This window comes from Leptonychotes weddellii, chromosome 1 (genome assembly GCF_054177405.1).
Source record: "Leptonychotes weddellii isolate Sample4059 chromosome 1, ASM5417740v2, whole genome shotgun sequence".
Classification (NCBI taxonomy): domain Eukaryota; kingdom Metazoa; phylum Chordata; class Mammalia; order Carnivora; family Phocidae; genus Leptonychotes; species Leptonychotes weddellii.
In genome coordinates this window covers 92,815,219-92,837,203 of record NC_138369.1, presented here as the reverse complement: position 1 = coordinate 92,837,203, position 21,985 = coordinate 92,815,219, and the positions used below count along the sequence as shown (strand labels likewise).

The 21,985-nt window shown below is 36.7% G+C and overlaps 1 protein-coding gene across 26 annotated transcripts in view; it reads right to left on the bottom strand.

Annotated features, from left to right (window-relative positions):
- LOC102743902 (muscleblind-like protein 1) overlaps positions 1 to 21,985 on the bottom strand; it is a 203,414-nt gene that overhangs the window by 86,058 nt on the left and 95,371 nt on the right. The window lies entirely within an intron of this gene.

Sequence of the window (21,985 nt, the reverse complement as noted above, 5' to 3'; positions counted from 1 at the left end):
AGGGTTCTAGAGGGGAGAGGGGTGGAGGGATGAGTTAGCCTGGTACCGAATGGAAGAATTCTAATAGCTCTATTTTAACTTAATGATACTAGTATATCCCAACTAAATCCTCACTACAACACCCTTTATCCTGGTATCTTGTGGCTCAATCTATAAAATTAGCAACTGAGTTGTTAACATATTAGAATAATGATTAGACTCTTGGTGTGTAAGGTATGTTTAAATTACTACGGCAACTTAAATTTATATCTCTCAATGCTATTTTCAGATGCTAGTAATAACATATATCAAAAGTGAAAAAATATTAAATTTGTAGGTAAAAATGAAATTCTAAAACAAATGTATAGTTCCAATATTATGAAACCATGGCTGAAAAGGACTGTCTTTTATTTATGTTCTTACAAATTTAATCCTAATTCTGCTATTATTATGTAAAAATACAGAATCTGTCATGGAACTTCACCTACTTTATTTGATACACATTTCTGTGATTCAGTTTCCTTTCTACTAAAAATATGGAAACTTCACATATATTAATTTAGACAATTCCACAGATATTTCATACTTGTTGATTCTGTAAAATATTCTCTAAATTTGAGCACTCAGCAAAGTACCAAAACATTTTATCTACATCATTTCTCTTTCTATATAGATTTTTTTTTTTTTTTGAGAAATGAATACATGCAATTAACCCATGGGAAGGTTAACTGAACTACTTTTTTTTGGTTTTATTTTAACCCTTAAATATCTAACCTACAGTTCTGAAGCAGGGGCAATTTTGTTCACGAGGGGACATTTGACAATATCTGAAGACAAGTTTGGGTTTTAAGACCTCAAGGTTGAGAGGACATTGCTACTGGTATCTAGTGAGTAGAGGTCAGGGATGCTGCTGAGCATCTATAATATACAGGACAGCCCCCTACAGCAAATATCTATCAGGTCCAAAATGTCAGTAGTGCAGAGGCTGAGAAACCCTACTTCACATCAGGGTCAATTTAATAATATGCCCTTCAGAAATTGATACACTCTTTTGTGGCATTAACCTTGAAGTAAGAACTATGTTTTTTGTAGGAGTTTAAGACAAACACAGTGTGATATTTTAGAGTAATATGGCGAAGTTTTTTGACTCTTTATCCTAGACTTTAGACATCTGCATAAGTGATCCCTATTAATGCCATCTCTGACACAATCTTGAAGCCCGTTGATCCTGCCAGTGGATCCGCACTGCAGTGAGAACAGAGAATTGAAATGTGAGCAATGGGTGCTTTGTCAGAGCGGCTGCAATCTGCAAGTCAATCAGGCTTAATTGGTCCAATAAACAAAAACATTACATCAATTATAAAATCTCCAAAATCATGGTCATGTTTTCATTGATTAATTCCTACTCATTTACTCAACAGAAAGAGTTTTGTAGCAAGAAATAAAATGCTTTAAATCACATCCAGTACACTGCAAAGCCAGGTGTCTAATTATAGCAACCCCTCCTCTCTCTCTCTCTCTCGCTCTCTCTCTCTCACTCACTTCTTCTAGGGAGCAATATTAGCTGCAGAGACTACTAACTCCTCATTGTGAGCTACATTTTTAAATGTTATATGTCAGTTATCTTAGGGGAAAACGTCTGAAAGAAAATAAAATTGGTGACTCGGTAAGAAACATTGGTTGAGGTATCAATAATTTGGTTAATTTATTAAATGCACAATAATTAGCTAGCCCTGCCATTAAATCACTTTTACTCTTTGAGTTAGCTCTTATTACAGTGATATTTAGTCTCCCCAAATTAGAAATACTATGATCTATTCATTTCCCAGTGGTTTTCAGGCCAAGTTTACTAAAACACAAATCGGGTATCTGCCACTACCCAACCTGAACCATTCAATGGTTTCCCATAGCCTTTAAGGAAACATTCAACTCCTCAGGTGAACTCACAAAGTCCCTGGAAACCTGGCCCTTACCTTCCGGCCCTGTGCCTTCCCTTTTTTTCGTAACTGCCCCTTAGCAACTGTCATTCCAGTCACACCACCCTGCTAGCAGTTCCTGGAACATTCCATATTTTTTTCAGGCTTGACTTGAAATACACCGATGCTTCGTCTCAAGTGTGTTTTATCTCTTTTTATCTGGCTTGTTACACCTTTAGCCTTATCCTTACTACCAAGTATATCATTGGAACTACTCAGAAAGCCTGCCCTGCCTTCCCTCTCCTCTGTTTCCATAGTATCCTGGGGAACCTCCATCAATGAGCATATTCCACTACATTCTCTGATGATCTGCTGCTCTGCCTCCTATGTGAGACTGATTCTTTAAAGGTAAGGAGCCTCATCTGTGAAGACTCAGAGCCCCTGGCAGTGGCTGGTATAGAACAATTAGAAACACTGGTGACTGAATCAACGAATGGATGAAACAATTGTACTTTCATAGATCTGGGTATATGGGTTCCTTTCTCCACTGACAGCGGTAACATTTTATTGTCTCCTAGCCATCCTCAATTATATACATATTCTATAATCAAGCTATCTACTCACTGAAGCCTTCAAGGTTCAGCTTCAGCATCTGTTACATAGTAGCTATTTAATAAACATCTGATGAATGAACAAATCGAGAAACGAATCCTTAAAAAGTTGTTGAGTATGATTAATCCAAGGAGAGAAGGATCTCAGTAAAGGCTGACTAGCAAAAGGAGAGGATAATGTGCAACTTATTTCTTTCTGGATTTGGGAAAACAATGTGTACGAACACCTAACTCTACTTGGCAAATCCACTCGAATGATACACACATATTTATGACACCAGTATTGCAATTTTGCTGGGTTTGAAAGTTTTCAAAATGAAATTTTGAGAGGAAAATGCCAGCAGCTATAATAAATGTAGAAGTGCCTGCAGAAGGGTGACGGACTGCTATGAGACCCCCAAAGAGAAGCACGAGAGGAACCCCTCCCCAGCTCTGGGAGCACAGGAGGCCTATTAGGGAAGATGGCACAGCAAGGGTGATTCCTGGGATGAATCTTGAAGGACAGACAGGGGTAAGGAAAAGGAGAAGGGAAGGAGATTCCAGGATGAGTGAATGACCTAAATAGCATAAGCAGGGAAGACATTGTTTATATTGCACTCCATCAATTTAAAAAAGTTAAAATGTGTGTTAATATTACCACAGATAATTACTGAACGGATGTACAATTTTTAGGTATCACTAATCTTTTTTTTCTACTTTGTTCATTTTATTTATTTATTTTGTTTTTAAATTATATTTTATTATTTGTTGATTTAAAGAGCAATACATACATTGAAAAAAATTCAAATTTTTACTATTTGCAAGCATTATCTTTTTTTTTATGTTCAATTAATCTTAACCAACAGGGTTTGGGATATGGACGTGGGGCTTGTGTTAAGAGTTTTGTTACGTGATGGTATATAACACAGGAGCTGTCTTTGCTTCAAATAAATATGAGCGATCTACTGGAAGATTGAAGAAGTAATGGAATACTAACCTGATTATAAGCACAGGCCAAGGACCTATTGAAGAAGTGTTAGGGTGAAGATACTTAAAAAAAAAAAAAAATGACAGAATAAGCATATCAGAAACTAGAGATAATTAAACATTTGGAAATCATTAGGGTCCTGGGCCAAGGTACTTGGTTGCCATGACAAAGCCAAAAGAAGCTACAGAAAACTTGACAAGCAGGTATCCTGGGAGAAGCTGAAGACAGAGGAAAAAGGCCAATGTTTTCAAGAGGCAATAAGATTATAATTTTCTAAATCTCTCTTGGGAATATGTTCTGAGTATTACTCTGCCTTGAGTTTTATAGCAAGAGTCCAGTCTGACTGCAAATGAAGCCAAGGTAGGTACCGTAAAACAGGGATATTTTACCTAATGTCTGAACTCTCTTCTGGCTTTTTAATTTACCATGACTCACTGAAGCATTTGCTATTTGCCATTGGATAGAAGAAGGAGCCTGGAGCACATGGGGAGCAGTCACATTCACCAACCGGTAGAGATCCCTAGAGCCATTGTTGTCTGGTACTCCATGCCTCTCTCAAACCCCAGAACGGACATTTGGGGATTCTGTAATGCTGACCCCTCGGGGGATGGGCATGGACTGTTAGCACTGGCTGGCGTTAGCTGACTGGGGGCACCTCTTCTCAACTCCGTATTCAGTGACCTTATATTGATAGCTTGAAATTAGTCATGGGATTACAGAACTCAGCAAACAGATGAGCAAACTTGACAGACCCCCTCAGAGAGCAGGTTGTTAAACATTTACCAGCATACCCCTAGATCCAACCCATCTCAACAGTCAGAAACCAACAACACATCTCATGATAAACAGTAACTAAAAAAGCTCAGCAATCTGTTAGCAAGCAAATCAGTTTGGATTCCTCTTATAAATCAAATGATTTGAAATTTGCATTGTCATTTGTCCTGCTCAAGTGTCTAGATCAAAATATATATGCATATATAGATCCTGCTAACGTCAACTAAGAAAAAGCAAAAACCATTTCTTGCTTATACATGTCGTTGAAGTCAAATGATAGAACAGGTAGACAAGCTTAAATTGTGTTATTCTGGGGATACAAGGTTTTAATCTCTGGGGGAATAATCAATCTTTGTTCATAAGTACAAAATATGGTTTTTGAGATTCAAGTAGTTTTCCCCCACTTTTGAGCAACTGATCATCTTTCTATACCATATGTATGCATTTGTTTAAAAAACCAGATGATACCTTTTATAATTTAGAGACGACCCAATGTGAATCACTCAATTCTTTTGATGGAAAGGACAGCTAAACTAGTGCTGTCTTATGCAATCCATATCAGAAAAGAAGTAAAATATGTTCTATCAGTATGAATAAAAGGAAACATAAAAGAAAAAAAAATGTCATCACATCATCTCAATCCATTCTCTTCACTCCTAAGAGCAAAGGAAAGACACCTATTTATGAAGAAGAAAACTAATTGCACGTGGATATTTCAAAGTGAATGAGACATATTTTTTTCAATAGCTTTTGTGGTCTTTTCTATCCTTTATTCTAATGAGTCACTTAAATCGCAAAAAATTTTCAACTCTACTTTTCTCCTCAATCATTTGTCTTCCCTACCCCCACCCCTATAAATCAGGCATAAAACAATGCTCAAGAAGCTGGTGAATGAACATTACACTCACAATCTTCATCAAAACATCTGTTTAAATGTGAATAAATGAGAAGTATCTTTAATCAAATATATCAGTGATCAAAAACACTGACATATTTATAAGTAGTGAATTAACTTGTATATGACTTAATTTTTTTTACAGTTTTTATTTAAATTCTGATTAGTTAACATACAGTGTAATATTAGTTTCAGGTGTAGAATTTAGTGATTCACCACTCACATACAACACCCAGTGCTCATCACAATATATACTTGCATACGACTTTAAAGCTCCTTGAATCACAAACTGTCTTTAAAGTTTAATAATTTTCCTTTATACATATTTTGACTCTCATGGGCTGCCAGAAGCTATTCTCAATGATATGGCATACGAAGTTAAATATTCTAAATTAACAAATTCTTTTTTTTCTTAAATACAGCCTACAAAAATACTCGTTCCTTAATTTACACACATACAAACACACCTCTTTAAGAAGAAAACTAATTGAACATGGACAACTTTTTTTTTAACTTCTCAAGTGTTTTCTGTTTCATGGATCCTGTGGACCCCCACATTTCTAATTCCAATATGCGTTCTCTTTGTTCTTCTGCCATGATCCATACGTACCCTAACACAGGCCAACCTTATTTCTGACTCTTTGCATCTCATTGCTTTGATCATTTTATGTTATCTCGTTGAAGTTTAGATTCCCCTGATCAGTAACGTTACTCTTTCAAATGTCAGTCTACAATCAGGATCCTATGGGAATTGTAACATAAAGAAGCAAGAATAAGATGGTTAAATGAGACACCATTTGAGATTCTCTGACATTGTTTTCTACATATCCTTCCTCCTGTTCCACACCCTGCCCCCAAATTAAACCACCACACATCCTCCCAGAACCCTAATTATCACGTTACTGCAACACAAGTAGTCTTGAAGTATTCCTCCCATATGCGTGCAGGGGGGCTCCCCTGCTCCTACTAGACTCCCTCTCAGGGATGGGAATCTAGCACCAAAGACAGTGTGTGAAAACTACCACTGCTTATGTTTACATAACACATTATTATTTTCTATAATCCCCACAACAGCCATTGGGAGTCATCCAAGCAGATGCTACTAACTTATTGTAGAGGTAAGGAAACCAGCTTTGAGATGTGAAATGTCTGGCCAAGGATCACATCTTTAATGAATAGCAGTGGTCTTAACTATAATCAGGTCTGCTGAGAATTGACCAGCCTCCTTCCTGTGTCACTTTTAAGGATAGTAAATAATATAACTAATCTCGGCTACCACTCCTGAGAGCCTCTGTGGGCAAAGTACTGTACTGGGCTCTCTACAATCATACTCTTCCAGCAGCTTGGAAAAATAGACAAGGCATACTTCGTAATGCAGGACTGCATGATCTCTGCTTAGAAAACATGGAAAGTGAAGCCCCAAAGGCACAATAGTAAATGGTGAATTTGGGGTTAGAACTCAGGTCTTCTCATTCCTTGGCTGTCTCCCTACCATAGGACTCTATATTTGGGACTATACACATGGTAATATCACAGGAGAAATGTAGGACTTTGTGTTAAAATATATTTGGGGAACTGTATGCACACACACAACACACACACACATACACATACCTTCTTTGGATTAGACAACAAAAATAACTGCATTGTTATAATTTTAAAAACTAAAAAAAAATCATTTCTATAATAAAGTTAATGTTCTGAAAAGTATAGTGACATTATTTTATTCCACATAATAATTTCAACTTTTCCAGGTAGCACAGACTTTAAAACATATGCCCTGTTAGAGGGTTCCACGTCTCCTAGAGCAGATATCATGAACAGTTGAACTTCTGATCCTTAAAAATTACAGAAGAAAAGGGAGCGGTATCTGTATAGTATCTAAAACTAGGACACCTTTTAAAGGTGTCCTTTGTCAGGCAAACCCGGGTTACTAAGTAGTTTTCTTGCCACTCTGCACATTCAAGGATTGAGCTGTTTCTTTTAAGGAGCAGATACTGGTCAAGCTATTTTATAAAGGGGTGGCAGGCTGAAGTCACAATGGTTTCCTACTGCAGGGGCACAAAAGTGAGAAGGACACTAATCAATCTCAGAAAAGAACAGAGTAATAAATTCTTTGGCCAGTATTTATATATAAAAAGTATGCTGGAATACCTGCTTATTTTAGTCTGAGTCTATACAAATTGTATCTGAGCATAATAAAACATAAATTAGGGAGACTCTTGTCTTTCTTAGCACACATCTTAATGAATCAGAAAGAGGTTTCACAAAACCATGAAAACAGATGCTTGTCTCATGATTATCACCAACCCATGCTGCTCTGTGGCACTAGATTATAGGGTTGTGTAACCAATGGGGGCAAAAAGTCTTTCCACTTCACACCATTCTGGAGTTCTTGCTTCTTCCCATGAGAAACAAAGCGTCATGAAATTGAGGCCCGAAGCAATTTTGTATATATTTAGGGGGTAAAAAAAAAAAAGGCAGGCAGGTTCTTTTCTTCTTTGTGCTTGAGTGAGCTGCAGAGTCATAATGGCCACTCCTATTATCGCTGTTCATCAATTCACTTTGGCAACAAGTGCTGTGTTAAAGGGACCAGCTCCATGGCGACTCCCTCATATTCTGAGATGACTCAAGCCCAACACATGGCAAAAATACATGACATCTTGTGCTGCTTCTCCACTCTGTGCTCTGGATAAAACTATTGGGATACTACAATCAGCTAGAAACAGATTAAATAATTCTTGGAAACAAAGTCACATTTAGTGGCTAATTTTCAGGTTAAATTGGTTTGGAAATACCCATTCTTTCATAGAACAATAGGGGAATACTTATTTTCAGCATCTGAGTCTACATTTTGGCCAGTATCTCATAATACAGTTCACCTAGCAGTATCACATCCTCTGCTCGCTCATCAATGATTGCATTTTTCTAACTGGATGCTCATTGGACAATGAAAGAAAATAAAATCTGGAAGAAAAGGTTAATTCTATAATCTCGTAAGACTTTAGTGTCCTAAAACTTCGTTATATCTTAAATAATGTACACTTAAATATTTTGTGCTAAAGCTAAAAAGGAAATTTAGTCTCAATTTCCAGGATTATCAGATGCAGAGTAATAAGCCAAAGTTTAAAATATTTTGCTTCCTTTTATTCAATGTTAAATTATATTCACTCTGTAACTTATTTTAAAAATTTAAATATTTATGCCCTAATTACATAATCCTTGGGGTTTAAATCTGCAGAGCAAAACGAAAAGTGGATATATATACAAACTCACTTAATCCTCAAAGCAATACTACAAAATAGGTCATGTTATTGTTCGGTTCCTTGATGGAGTATGTGAACCAAAGGAAACTGGGCTCCGAAGTCTTAGCACCAAACCCTGATGCTATTTTGTCTCTCAGATACTTGGGCAGAGATTATCGTTCTTTGTTCTGTCTTGTTTGGTTTTATGTACATACTTTCAATTAGTTATCTGCTCATTACTCACTTGATAAACATGTTCTGGGCACCTGAGTAAGTGCCAGGCTCTAGAGGAATAATGACGAATAATACACAAGGTAGGCCTCTTAGTATAATGTTCCCAGTCTGGGGAGGACAGCAGACTTTCGATGAAATACTTAAATTCTACTGACAAAACTGCTGAAATGAGAGGTAAAAACTCCTAGAGAAGCAAAGGTTTGGGGATAGTCATTTAAAACTCTGAATCTCAAGTCCCTCAACTGTAAAAAAGGCATAAATACCAAGTGTTAATCCTGAAGAAAATAACTGTAAAACCATGTCAACTTGATATTAACCTCTTTTACACAGTATAAATAAGTTCAGTTTCACTCTATAAATGATGGGCTTGGGAGCAGACGTTTATTTTTCACATGGTAAAAGACGTAAAATTACAGTGAAGTAATTAAGACTTTAAAACTCCAATTTAGGAGATTTACTTTATAATCTTTACGAATAAAGGGAACTTGAGTACAGAATTTAGCTATAGAAAAACTGTACAGTCCTTTCATTAATCTGTATGATCTTCACCTGAATCTATAACTGAAGTACTTGCTTTAATAGCAAAACAATGACTGTAATCCAACCATTTAAAACATGAAAAATTTAATCCACTTATCATTAAAGCCTCATATTGTACAGACTGGGGCAAGATACTATGAATAAAAGCTATTGTGCATTCCTCAGTCAGCTGCCTCTCAATTATGCTTTTTATCTACATCTCTCTCATTAAATGAATCCACATCTAGGCATCTAGGTAGCAACCAAATTACTTCTTTCATTCAAATTGAGGGACTAAGTTTTAATTTTAAAAGATCCGTTGTGTCATCCTAAAGCAGTTAAAAATTTATGTTCACACTGATTTCTCATCTTCTCCAACACTTCCTATCTATGTAGCATAGGCCAGGTACTCTTAATACTGAGAGGGCTAGGATGGGTGGGCTGCAGAGATCTCATAAACCCGTGAACTTGCCTACCAGATTTCAGGGTTAAGTGCTCATACGCACTCTATTTCAGAACTTCTACCAGGTTCTCAAAATGAACCATAAGCTAAAAAAATGAGGATGTATTTGGATAGACTCTTCCTCAGGAATTAATACACAGGAGATATAACAAGGACTCAATAAGTAAAAAGCTATGGAATTAATATTTTCCACTTGAATTCACCTAGAGGTATCTACCTCTTATCCATCTACTTGTCCCATCATGCCTTCCAAAAAATAGGAAGATAAAAGACAAAGCAAAACACATAGTGGCTTGGTCAATGTCTATGCACTGTTCTGTGTAAGTATCCTGGAAACTTCCTTTTCTAGCTTCTGTTGTGATTAAGTTGGTGTCACATAGCTAATTCTAGCCCAGGGACCCTGAGCTAGTTTAACCTCTGAGATGAGTAGAAGCCAATGTTTTCCCCCCATCTCACTCTGTCAGAGCTTCAGCTACCTCGGAAGTCACATGTTGGAGGAAAATGGAGCAAACTTATATCCCAGAGTCACTGGATAGAGGAGAGCACCACTGAGTTTACAAGAGCAAGAAATAAATCTTTGCTGGAATTAGCCACCGAAACTGGTGGGAGGAGCGGAGGTAGCAGTTGTTACCAATATCAGCCTATCCTGACATCCTCAAATTGAAGATAAAAAAAAAAAATACATCAGTTTAAATCTGTCTATGCATTAATTAAAAAAGCTGTTTATTGCGAGTGTTATTTCTGTATTTTTATAAACTATTCATTACAAGCTAGACTTAAACTAGTTTATTTAGTGACATACCACATAATCAAAAAAGTTTATGTCCATGCACCTCCCTAATAAATAAGGATAAAACCTAGCTTAATGTCCAAATCAAAACAGATATGTGTCCATGTAGTCATCCAAGCAACAGTAGAGAGCACTCATACAACGGTGCCAGCCACAGTAGACATAGAGCTAAGGGTGACAGTTCTGCTACATCCCAGAGGACTCAAATCAGTAAACAATTACAGTAGGAACCAGTGTGGGGTGCTATGGGGACAGCTCCCACACATGGGAATAAAAGGACCAAGGGAGATTCCCCAAAGGAACTGTCACTGGTATTGAGTCTAGAAGGACAGTTAGTAGTTAATTAAGAAGGGTGGCAAAGATTTTTCATGAGAAGGTAGAAAGATGAGAAAGCACAAATGTGAGACAGGGAGATGTGTGTATAAAAAACTGCAGGGAGGCTGGAGAGGAGAGTCTAAACTGAAGGGTGTTTCGGCGTAGCTCTGAAGAGGGGGGCCAGGGCAAAATGGCGCTTCAATTTAAAATCCCAATGTAATTAAAGGACCTTCTCATGCTTTCCTGGGCACTTCCAGGAGACAATAAGATGTTTGTGCAACTGCATGATGGTCACGATCAATCAGTGCTTTAAAAGATTTTGGATAATAATAATAATACAAAAAGATGAATATATGAAAATTGCCATTAACCACATTTTACTCATTTAGATATACTGTCTCACCCTTCAATTTTTCCTTCTTCACTTATCTTGAAGAGAAAGAAAATGAAATATTTTCAGGAGGAATTATAATCAAGTGGCTTACATTATAAACTTTAGAGTTTTACAAAATTTAGAAATTTAAACAGATATAATATTTTACTTTCAGTATAATATTGAGTCTAAAACCATGAGAATGGTAACCAGTTCATAATCTCTCTGTGTCTATGGAGCTCTACTTAGAAAAAAAATGGATCACTGATCATTTATGTGAAAGGTAAAGAAAGTGGATTAGTAATAACCACAAAACAAATAGTAACACACTATAAACAGAAACATTTACTCTATTTTTGCTAAATGGGAGGCAGAGACAATCTTTAATTTTTTGCTTCTGCTTAGAATTATTTTTGCTAATAAAGAATCAAAAAACATAATTCAACAATTCTAAATAAGGGATTTATGCCTAGAGTATGGATCAGACCAAAGTTAAAGATGTAAACCTAATCTTATTTGGTTCATATAAACAGCGGTATAAACCACAGCACTTAACCAAACATTTGCTTTGCAAATTTTTTTTCTTTTCATGATTGTTTTTCAGTCAAATGTTTCCACTTTCTACAATAAAGTTTGGTTAAAAATTTCATCTGGCTTTGGAAGTATCCACTTTTGAGCTCCAAGTTACATTTTGTTATGTTGTAACTTTCTTAACCAGGAAAAAATAAAGTCTGATGTAATAACCTGTCCCATTCTTTTGAAATTAAGAATTTTTTTAGAAACAGTTTTTGAGGTTCACAAAGATAGCTAATTATAGCCTTCAGCCTTGTACTTTGACGGACAGGCCAGGCCGCAAGACCTTTCCCCTGAGATAGCACTGGCTTGTGGGGTTACTGAAATACATTAGCGGATCACATAGAAAGGGATCACAGTAAACAATGTATATACATGGATAAAACATGTTTCCACCCTCACAGAATGAACAGTCAAGGTAAGAAGTTAAACTAATGGATTTAAAAAGCAATGTACAAAAAAGTGTAAACATAAGGCAGTGAGCTACCCACACAGCAAACAACATGGAACTAAAGATACAGAGGAGCACCTTCTTCAATATGACTCTCAGGAAGTGTTTGGTTCATCTTGCTGCCTAAAGTCAGCCTCTCTCCCCATTTTTTTTTTGACCCCTTCTCAATGTCTCTGACATATGGTGCCCTCCGTTATCCCTACTTTAAGGAATCTTCATTCTTTTCTTCTCCACTGACTCCTGTACCTTCCTTCAGTAGAAAACAAACAAACAAAAAAAAAAAACATGTTTCCATTGGAGGAACACCTCTAGCCTTCTACAACAACTTTTTCTCTTCTGCTGATTTCTCCAGCTGACACCCACTTCTTCTCTTCTTTTTGTTACTGAATTTCTTTATAGAGTTGTCTAAACTTGTTGAGTCCTCATACATATCTTCTTACTAGTGACTCATCTTCTTGGAATCTGGTTTGAGCTGAAGAGTCTACCTCCTACCTCCTCCCTTCCAATTCTACTCAAAGTGCTCTCTTAAAGGTTACTGCTGTCCTTTTCACTGCCGGTCAGTGACCTTTTTTTCATTTCTTGTCCTATCTGTAGCATCTGCACCATTAACTGCTTCCTTCTTTTCTCTTTGGCCTTTCTTTTTCTCTCTCACTTTCTTTAGCTTCTCTCCTTTCCGACTGCTGATTAGAGAGAGATGCACTAAGATTTGTCTCTACATCCCTTCTTCTCCCCATCCATTGTCTCTCTGAATATAATACAGCACTAACCTGGGACAGCGCTATCAGTGCTAGAGGAGTGGCTTTCAGATGCTTTCTCTGTAAAGTCAACTACCCAACCAAATCAGTGATCTACTCCTGCTTACTCTCTCTCCACAGAAAGAGAACACATCAATTCTAACACCTATATTTCTTACACTGGCAAACGGCAATGCCCCATCCCTGATCACCCAAACTATAAACCTCAAGGTCCTTCTCAGCTAACTTTCCTAGCTTTCCTGTTGAGAAATGAGGAATAAAACAGTAGCACAGTACAAAACATTTACTGTGCACACTTTTTAAGTACTATTTTTTTCAAAGCATCACACGAATTTTCCTGAAATATCTTTGAGTGGGCTACATGATTTTATTGTTCAAGATGGACTACTATGAAGTAGGAATTAAATAATTTCCTATTATTAGGATGACTAATAGATTAGTCAGAAATGATATTCAGCTTTTCTAGTTCAGTAATTGCCTCAAGGCTTTGTAGCAATAGTAAAAACTTTCTACAGGAAAGTTCAGATAAAATCAAAAGCTAGTGTTTTGATAAGCTGTTCGTTCAGAAGTGCAAGTTTCCATTCTTTTTCATTTCTTTTTCTAATTTTTTTTATCTTTTCATTTCTTAACATGCCATAGATACAATGTTACATTAAGCGATTCACTTACAAAATAATAAGAAACAAGTTTTCAGTTGTTCTGCTCGCTCAAGAAAGCCACTGATGTTTGCATTTTTCTTAAATATTGTTTATGTACTTTTCCAAACTATGAAACAAGACACTGTAGGTAACACAAGTCAAAAACTAGCCCTATAAATTAGTACCAAGATAAATAAATGCAACAGCTAGCAATAATTACATGGTAAGCCCTGAAGAACTGTTATTCAAGTATTTTCAAATGTCTACAGTGTGTGTTTACATAAGTACTCTATTTAGCACAAGGGATACATTCCAGGGGAATGAGCCCCATGAGAGGGCATGATAGCCAGTACTTGGGCTGATGAGAGCTTGCTTCACTGTCGGCAAAGGCTCTTCCTTTCTCTTCAGATTCCCACCTCAGTTTATTTCTGCAACCCCTGTTTCTGTTCCCAGGCTGTGGTAAGGTTTATTATGCTCTCCATAATGTCCCCAGACTTCCAAAAAAGCCTCATTTCCATATTAATATTTAACCTGTTTCCTCAAACCTTTTCTCCAGCAGTTAAAAACCTGCCATGACAGTATCAAGCATAGTGCTTTTTTTATACAGCAAAGACATCCAACGTACTTTTGGGTGTTGCGCGGTTGGCTGAAAGTTTAAAACTATGTAGTGTGTGGTGTTCCTTTAATAACAATTGCCATAAAATCCAAATGAAAACAGGGATGGAAAATAAAATACACTAAATTCTTTGAAACCACTATAATTTTCTTAATTCATTTCTGTTTATTTTATTTAGAATGCGATTACATGGATCAATGTTTATTTTTAGAATAGTACTAACTGCCCTTTCGCTTAAGGTTTGTGTTTTCTCATCTACAGATTCCCCAAAGCTCTATAAGTGGAGGGTAATTCAACCTACAAAAACAGTATCTTATAACCTAGGAAGTTCTCATCCTACTGTAACAACTGGCTGTTACCACAGGAGAAAATGAGGAATTTCACCCAGTTTCTTTCAGTGGATTCTTTGTAGTATTTTAAAATAACTATTTTTTCCTAAAAATAATAAATAAGAAGAATGTGTTACTACTAAACTTATCCATTCATTCATCCACTCACTCTTTAATTTTCACCAACACACACTCATTTATTCAATAAATACACACTAGCTTATCCAGCTCTTTGGTGAAATAATATACTTTGTTGATACAGCAAGTTCTATATTCTCTAGTGTTAAAAATACATTTTCTCCTTAGGGGAAGGTGCTTGTTTTCTGTACCTTTTCTTTCTTCCCATTACATGCATTTTCTCCCTTGGAAAATTCTTTGGGGCAACAGAAATCCATTTCATAACTGTAGAATAAATTTTAAATGTGACCTCGACTTTTACAATTTATGGCTTATCTTGAAGGAAAAGAAGAGTCTGGACTCTCCCCCACCCCCAACACCACTTTTGTTTCAAACAGATTAAAATTTATATCACCAATTATATTATAAAAACAATAATTATACTTTCAACTTTAGTGTTCATGAGAGTGATACACAGGTGTGTCATCAGTGGGCAGGATTCTGGAAAAGGCTTACTTCTCACAGTTTACTTTTACAACTTGGATTGACAGGGCTTTTCAGATAAATGAATTATTTCACAAACAAGATAAAGCAGAGTTTTACAAAAGGTGCTGTGCTGTGCATTAATCTAATCTAATCTAATCTCCATTAGATTTCATTACATCCAGGGAGGCAAAATGAGGGGTATGCTTCTGAGGACACATGATACAAAGTACCATGGTGATTAAATGTGGAACTGTCCCAGGAAACTCACTAACTGAGTCCAAGTCCAGCGCTCTGTCCACAGCCTTCTTACATGATTTTTACTCTTCTTTGCCGTACAGCTCCTAACTCCATCAAAAGTGCCACAAACATTATAAAGCTCAAGTAGAAACGGACCCAATTCCATAAGAATCGGTGGATTTGAGAGGTAGAAAATGGCCCATGTTAAGCCTTAAACATGAAATCTAACTTTAAAATATCTTTCGAATGGAAAAGTATAACTTAAAAGTAATTAAAGGATAGTTGTAAATCAATTTGAGATTCTGTTAATAAAAATAAAGTGTCAATTCAATTCATATTTTTTAAGTAATTTACTTTCAATCTGTTACTTTTAAACCCACTAAAGACATTAAAAAACAATTTTGGGGGGCGCCTGGGTGGCTCAGTCATTAAGCGTCTGCCTTCGGCTCAGGTCATGATCCCGAGGTCCTGGGATCGAGACTGGCATCAGGCTCCCGGCTCGGCGGGAAGCCTGCTTCTCCCTCTCCCACTCCCCCTGCTTGTGTTCCCTCTCTCGCTGTGTCTCTCTCTGTCAAATAAATAAATAAAATCTTAAAAAAAAAAAAAACAAAAACAATTTTGGTTCTCTAATGAACCTAAAATCAAACTTTCCTCTGAGTTGAGATGTCCTGTTTAAAGGGCTCTATTTCCACGCAGCAATCTTACTATGGTACCGTTAGGTACTCCTTTGTTATGTGGGAGTTTATTAAACGTTTGTTTGCAAATATATCAACACAGTTTCAAAATGAATATTACATAAAAGAAAGTATAAGCTCAATCCCTCAATCCTGGACTCTGAAAGTAAAAACAGATGACTTATTTTCTTAAAGTAATTTTATTTAGGTATTTGGTGTAGGGTCTAAGACAGAGTATCACCACAACTATTGTGATCATTAGTACACGAGAGGTTTCCAGATAGGAAATCAAGAATGGTGACAATGACCAAACACTGCTCACTTTCTTAGAGCACACCCCCTCTTCGCGCTGACCCTTTTATTTCCAGTGACAAAACTCTCCTCGAGGAGAGACTGCACTGTTGTGATTTGTACCACTCCCCGTCATGTTTTTTAAAAGGGTAAAACAACAGATTAGAACTGCTAAGAACATATCCCAGGCAAGGTTGGGAAGAGAAAAACTGGTACTCAGCTATCTTGGCTATTTCATGTGTACAGGACTTCACAAGGAGTTGAATTTTTGCTAGTTATTACATACTGCTTCAGTAACATCTCTAACTTACTACCTAATTAAAACTCACAAGATGAATGGCTGAGATAAACTAAAACCAGGCATCAGGAAATAACAGGAAAGAAAAGAAAAGCACTACGGGGGTGTTTCCACACACACAGAGTATGCTCAACCCTCTAGAATTCAGGGACACAAGGCCATAAAAGCAAATGATTAGAAAGGACTATAGGGAGTTAACATGCAATTGCTGTTCTGGTGTAAATCTTTTATGGTAAAAGCAAAAGCCTGTGTGTGTGTGCATTTCCGTCTCTACACACGTAGAGAGAGAGAGAGTGGGAAGAGAAGGAGAACAAGAGGAAGGGGCCAAGTTTACAGTCACACTGGAAAAGAAAAACACAGAAAGGCCCCACTTTCTACAATATAAGGTATATCTGTTGGTGGTGATTTTGCCACTTCGAACTCAATTTTTTGTTTACCTTCACATTAATGGGTATTTTGCAAAGCAAAAAAAAATTTTTTTTTTTTTTAAAGATTTTATTTATTTATTTGACAGAGAGAGACATGGCGAGAGAGGGAACACAAGCAGGGGGAGTGGGAGAGAGAGAAGCAGGCTTCCCGCCGAGCAGGGAGCCCGATGCGGGGCTCGATCCCAGGACCCCGGGATCATGACCTGAGCCGAAGGCAGACGCTTAACGACTGAGCCACCCAGGCACCCCAAAGCAAAAATTTTTAAATGTACAATGACTTAGCACGTGATTTAAGAGTTTGCTCTCGGGATACTAGGGAGAGTTCCACACTATCTTAATATTATAGAAGCACTACTGTAACATATGGTCTTTTTCAAATTAAGGAGATACAAATGTTCGCAGAAACATTTGGTGTGATTTTTAACCCTCAGTTGAAGTTTTCTAAACAGCTGTCCTTCAGGTGCCAGCACACAATATCCTGGCCTTGACGGCAAGGAGCTAATGTGTCTGCCACATACTATACCAACTAACAGGAATACCTAAAAACACCTTTACGGCAACTTAAGTATCAACAAAAACGGTTAGGTTTAACACTAAGCATAGTTAATTTTCTTCTTTTTAGTGTGTTTCATGTTTTTAGTACAGACTTTGATGGAAAGATGCTTTCATCTTATTATTTGGGGAAACATACATCAACAGAGGAATGAAATTTGTAATTAAAAAGCCTCAACGTTTTACAAATAGTCCCCCACAAATATTTCAAATTCTAGAATTACACTCTGACTTCCCACAACATCTGCATAAACTCTTCATTTTATGTCCATGTATTACAAATTATGTCACAATATTACATATTTAAGACCGTATTTTGATGATTTCTTTATGTAAGGAGATATATATATATATATATATATATATATATAACAAAGACGTATTTACAGATACATTTTTCCTCAAGTCCCTGGCACCAAAATTGAGTTTTAAAGTCAGAAATACCATTTTTAACTGTATGAAAAGCTAATGTACATGATTCTAATAGATTTCGATTTTTTAAATTCTTTTCTCTAAACTCTTGAAAAGTTTTAAAAACTTGCAATACTTTATTCCTACATTCATTAATCAGGCTACACTGACAGTCATTACAAAGACTAGGTACATTCAGCTCCCTGGTCCACCACCAGGATCTGCCTTAACTCTTCCCTCCGTCCCTGAGGGAGCCCCAGGCGCCCTATGCCTCCTGCAGGGCAGCCCTGCTTTCCAATCCCTTTGGTGGCCACAACATCCTTAAATGAGTTCTTCTTCTACTTAATTATCAAGCATGCATCAAGTGCCCAATGTTTCCCAGACTCTACGGCAAAACACTGCAAACAAGTAGAATGAACGTCTCTGACTTCAGAAAGTCGAGAATCTAGGAAGGAAAGTCCCTAGTCTGACTAGTATTCAAGGCTAACCCTTGACACTCGCCTTAGCCCAGGTTAACTCACTCTTCCCAGAACTAGAGCCCCAGCTGCTGGTCTAGGTTCTGCTTCAAAAAAGAAAGAATACAAGAATGATAATCTTACCATCTGCATAACCGGGACTATTCTCAACATCTAGTGACACTGACACCAGTCCTTGACATCAACCCAGAGTGAGAGAAGTTCACCTACCTTCTGGATGGTACCACCACTCCATATTTGGGTCAGTTCTGATCTTCAATGCCCTTTCCCCCTTTCTCTGCTGGCCTGACACTAAGGTAAAATGTCTTTGACAGGGAAAGCGTACAGATTCTCGGAGAGAGGAATGATATCTAATCACCAAGATCCTATCCGTATCTAACACTGTATGGGTTCTGATTGTCACCAACCACGCATTTCATGCTGTGAACATACTTCATTTTTAAATAAATATTTACCTATCAATTATTAATAAAAGTCACTTATCGGAGGTGTTCTTTAATTTCTATCATCTACTGTCCACAATAATGCAGTACAATAGATACTATTATTAGCTTCATATACAGACGAAGAACTGTTTACGGGGTATGTATGGAATTTACCTAATAACGCACTGTTTGCACGTGGCAGGGCTGAAATTCCAATCCTTGGGAGCTTTACCTCTAGAGTTGTCTCTAAACCACTGAACTATGCTACTTACCCCATCAGCATACATGACATTATGATTTATGCATCATAAAAGGTATGAGTCCATATGAGAAGAAGAGTCAGAGTTCAGAGACAGCATGAGTTTTTGCTTCATGGTTCCCCTTGTTGCTGTTGCGTATGGAAAACGTGTATGTGTTCCTGTCTCATTTGGTTTTCCCGTCAGACAGACTTGGGTCTGAATTCTGACTCAATCACTTTCTAGTTGTGTGACCTTGGGAAAATCACATAATAGCATCAACAATTTATTGGCTATTTTCTATATGCTAGCCTTATGTGCTAAGTGCTTGGCATACACGGTCTCATTAAATTAAATTAAATTAAATTAAATCTTCATAAAAACCCTGACAAGGAGATGATACTCTTCATATTTTAGAGCGTGTGAGACTACAACTGAGAGAGTAAGTAGACTTTCTTTCTAAGGTCAAAGAGCCAGTGAGTGAACAGTAGTCCAAGACTGAGTTGAAAAGAGTCTCAGGCAGAAGCATCTTGATGGCACTATGCCATGAAAATGTTAGGACTGAATTTGGGAACTAGCACTCATGGCCAGGGGTTACAACTAATTAGAACCTCTGCTCATTGTCCACCAGTCCAGACAGCTCTCATTCTCTCCAAGAAAGGACAGGAATACATGGGAAAGAGTAAACAGTGTGAACTGAGAGGTACCAGTCTTATGAGTTGAGTGATGGCAGAAATAAATACTCAGGGATCATTATGATGGGGATTAAGAACCTTATTTTGAGAACTAGGCTAGGACTGCTAAGACTTTCAGTGAACAAATACTTCATATTTTTTTCTAAAATAAGTGTTATAAATTCCTATCCCAAAAGTACTCCTGCTATTTTTCAAATTGAACTTCCTAAAAAAGAGCATTCAGAGTTAACATTCTTAGTTTTTCTCTTAGGTCCATATTGGGTCTTGAGTCCAACTTGGGCATCATTCAAGGGGACTGGATTACAATTATACCTCCCAAAAAAATCACATTAAAGGAGCCTGGGAATGGCCCTATTAAATGATGATGGGTATCGAGTCAAGTCAGAGAGAATTTGGATTTTGAAGTAATAACTCTAAGTCAGACAACCAGAAAGCACTTAATTAATAAATATATCAAATAATTTCACATACGTATTCTAATTATAGCACCAAGAATGTGCACTCTTTCCACTTTCATGATATCACAAATAAACAGACATCTTTAAAGATGCAAGCTGAGGGATTTTTCAACTTTGGAAACAATGGAAATCAATTAAAATTTTTTTGCTTAGAAACAGAAAATGAACTGCCTATATATACACGAAGATCTAATCTTTTCAATTTTAGGAATTTAAATTTTCAGAAACCTGTCAAACGTATGGGATAAACTGAAATAAATGGCATGCCAGAAGTTCAATACTCCCTTCAAACAAAAATATTTTAATGATTCTTCCACTGTACTTTTCAAAATCCTCAAATAAAGAAAGCCACACTAAACAAGGCAGAAATAAAAGGGCAATTCTAAAGGCCTCAATCAGGCTACACTGCAGAAGTGAGCCCATGTTTATCAGCCATGATCAGACACATTTGATACTGCAGAAAATCACTTTAATTCCTAGAATCTATTCACTGCCCTGCAGACACTAGCAGGATGGCCGCTCGAATGGACCGCAACTTCAGCAAACAGCATCACGTAGAGGCAAGTGCGTGGGATTAGAATTCAGTGATTTGCATTCTGGTCTTGGCTCTGGGCTTAAAAACTGTGAACTAGCAGTCCTCTGCTTCCTTATCTGCAAAAGGGTCATTCCTTTGTTTATTCAATAGATTTTTTTCTATTCAGGTAGTGGCTGAGAGCTCCATGGCACCAATATTTTATATCATGTACCTTTTCTGTACGTCCTAAGAAAAGAAATCACTGAAGTCTAAATATTGCTGTACTGAGTTCAGCTTATGTGAAGTTACTTTGTCCCTTACATTAAACACAGTGGATACCACTAATTCATTATGTTCTGTTAAAGGTATTTTAAGTAATTTTAAAGTTTTAAAATAATTTTGTAAATGCCTATAATAACATCAATCTATCACTCTATCTTAATATTTAATTGTATTAAGTATATGATTAACATAATAAATAATCTACAACATAGTATATTATGTAATATGACAATTATATATATTGTTTCAATTCTTGTCCTAGAGGAATATAAGAATTCTAAATAAACAGAAAAAGGGAAGTGCACTTCATAAGCCAACCTGAGAATAATGCAAACTCCTGGCTTGAGACTGTGCCTTACATTTTCAAAAACTGTAAACTCATTATAAATGTTAAGAATTAAAGCATTACAGTTTTCTTTTTCTGTTTTTACATATGAAATCAATTACCTAATTTAACACAGTAGAAAGCCTTCAAAACATTCCATTTACTTATACTTTTGAGGTCTAGAGGAAATAAAATTGGGATTTTTCAAGTGTAAATAAAATACTTCATTGCACATCTTTTAGTTTTAAAAATAAGCATCCTAAATAAGCACTATCAAAAAGTCTGATTCTTCGTTTTGTACAGCTATTAGTGAACATTCTTCTTTTTCATTTTTAAAACCTCAGTTACATATTTAGTTATTGAAATGAAGGAGTTTCAGCGTGACAGCTAATAGCCTGGATTCCAACTACAGGGAATCAATTAACAGATTGAGTCCATATGGAAAAGAAAACAAAGGAGAAAAAAGAAGACATGAATGGAGAGTAAGGCCACTGAAGATCTCACACTAAAAGAGCTGCCTTAACCTCCCTTCCCAGATTAATGCTTATGAATGGAGGCAGGGTAAAGAATAAAGGGTTATAAATAATGCTGAAGAGATGATCTGTGTTGTTCACTCCAAGATGCTGCTGATCTCTCT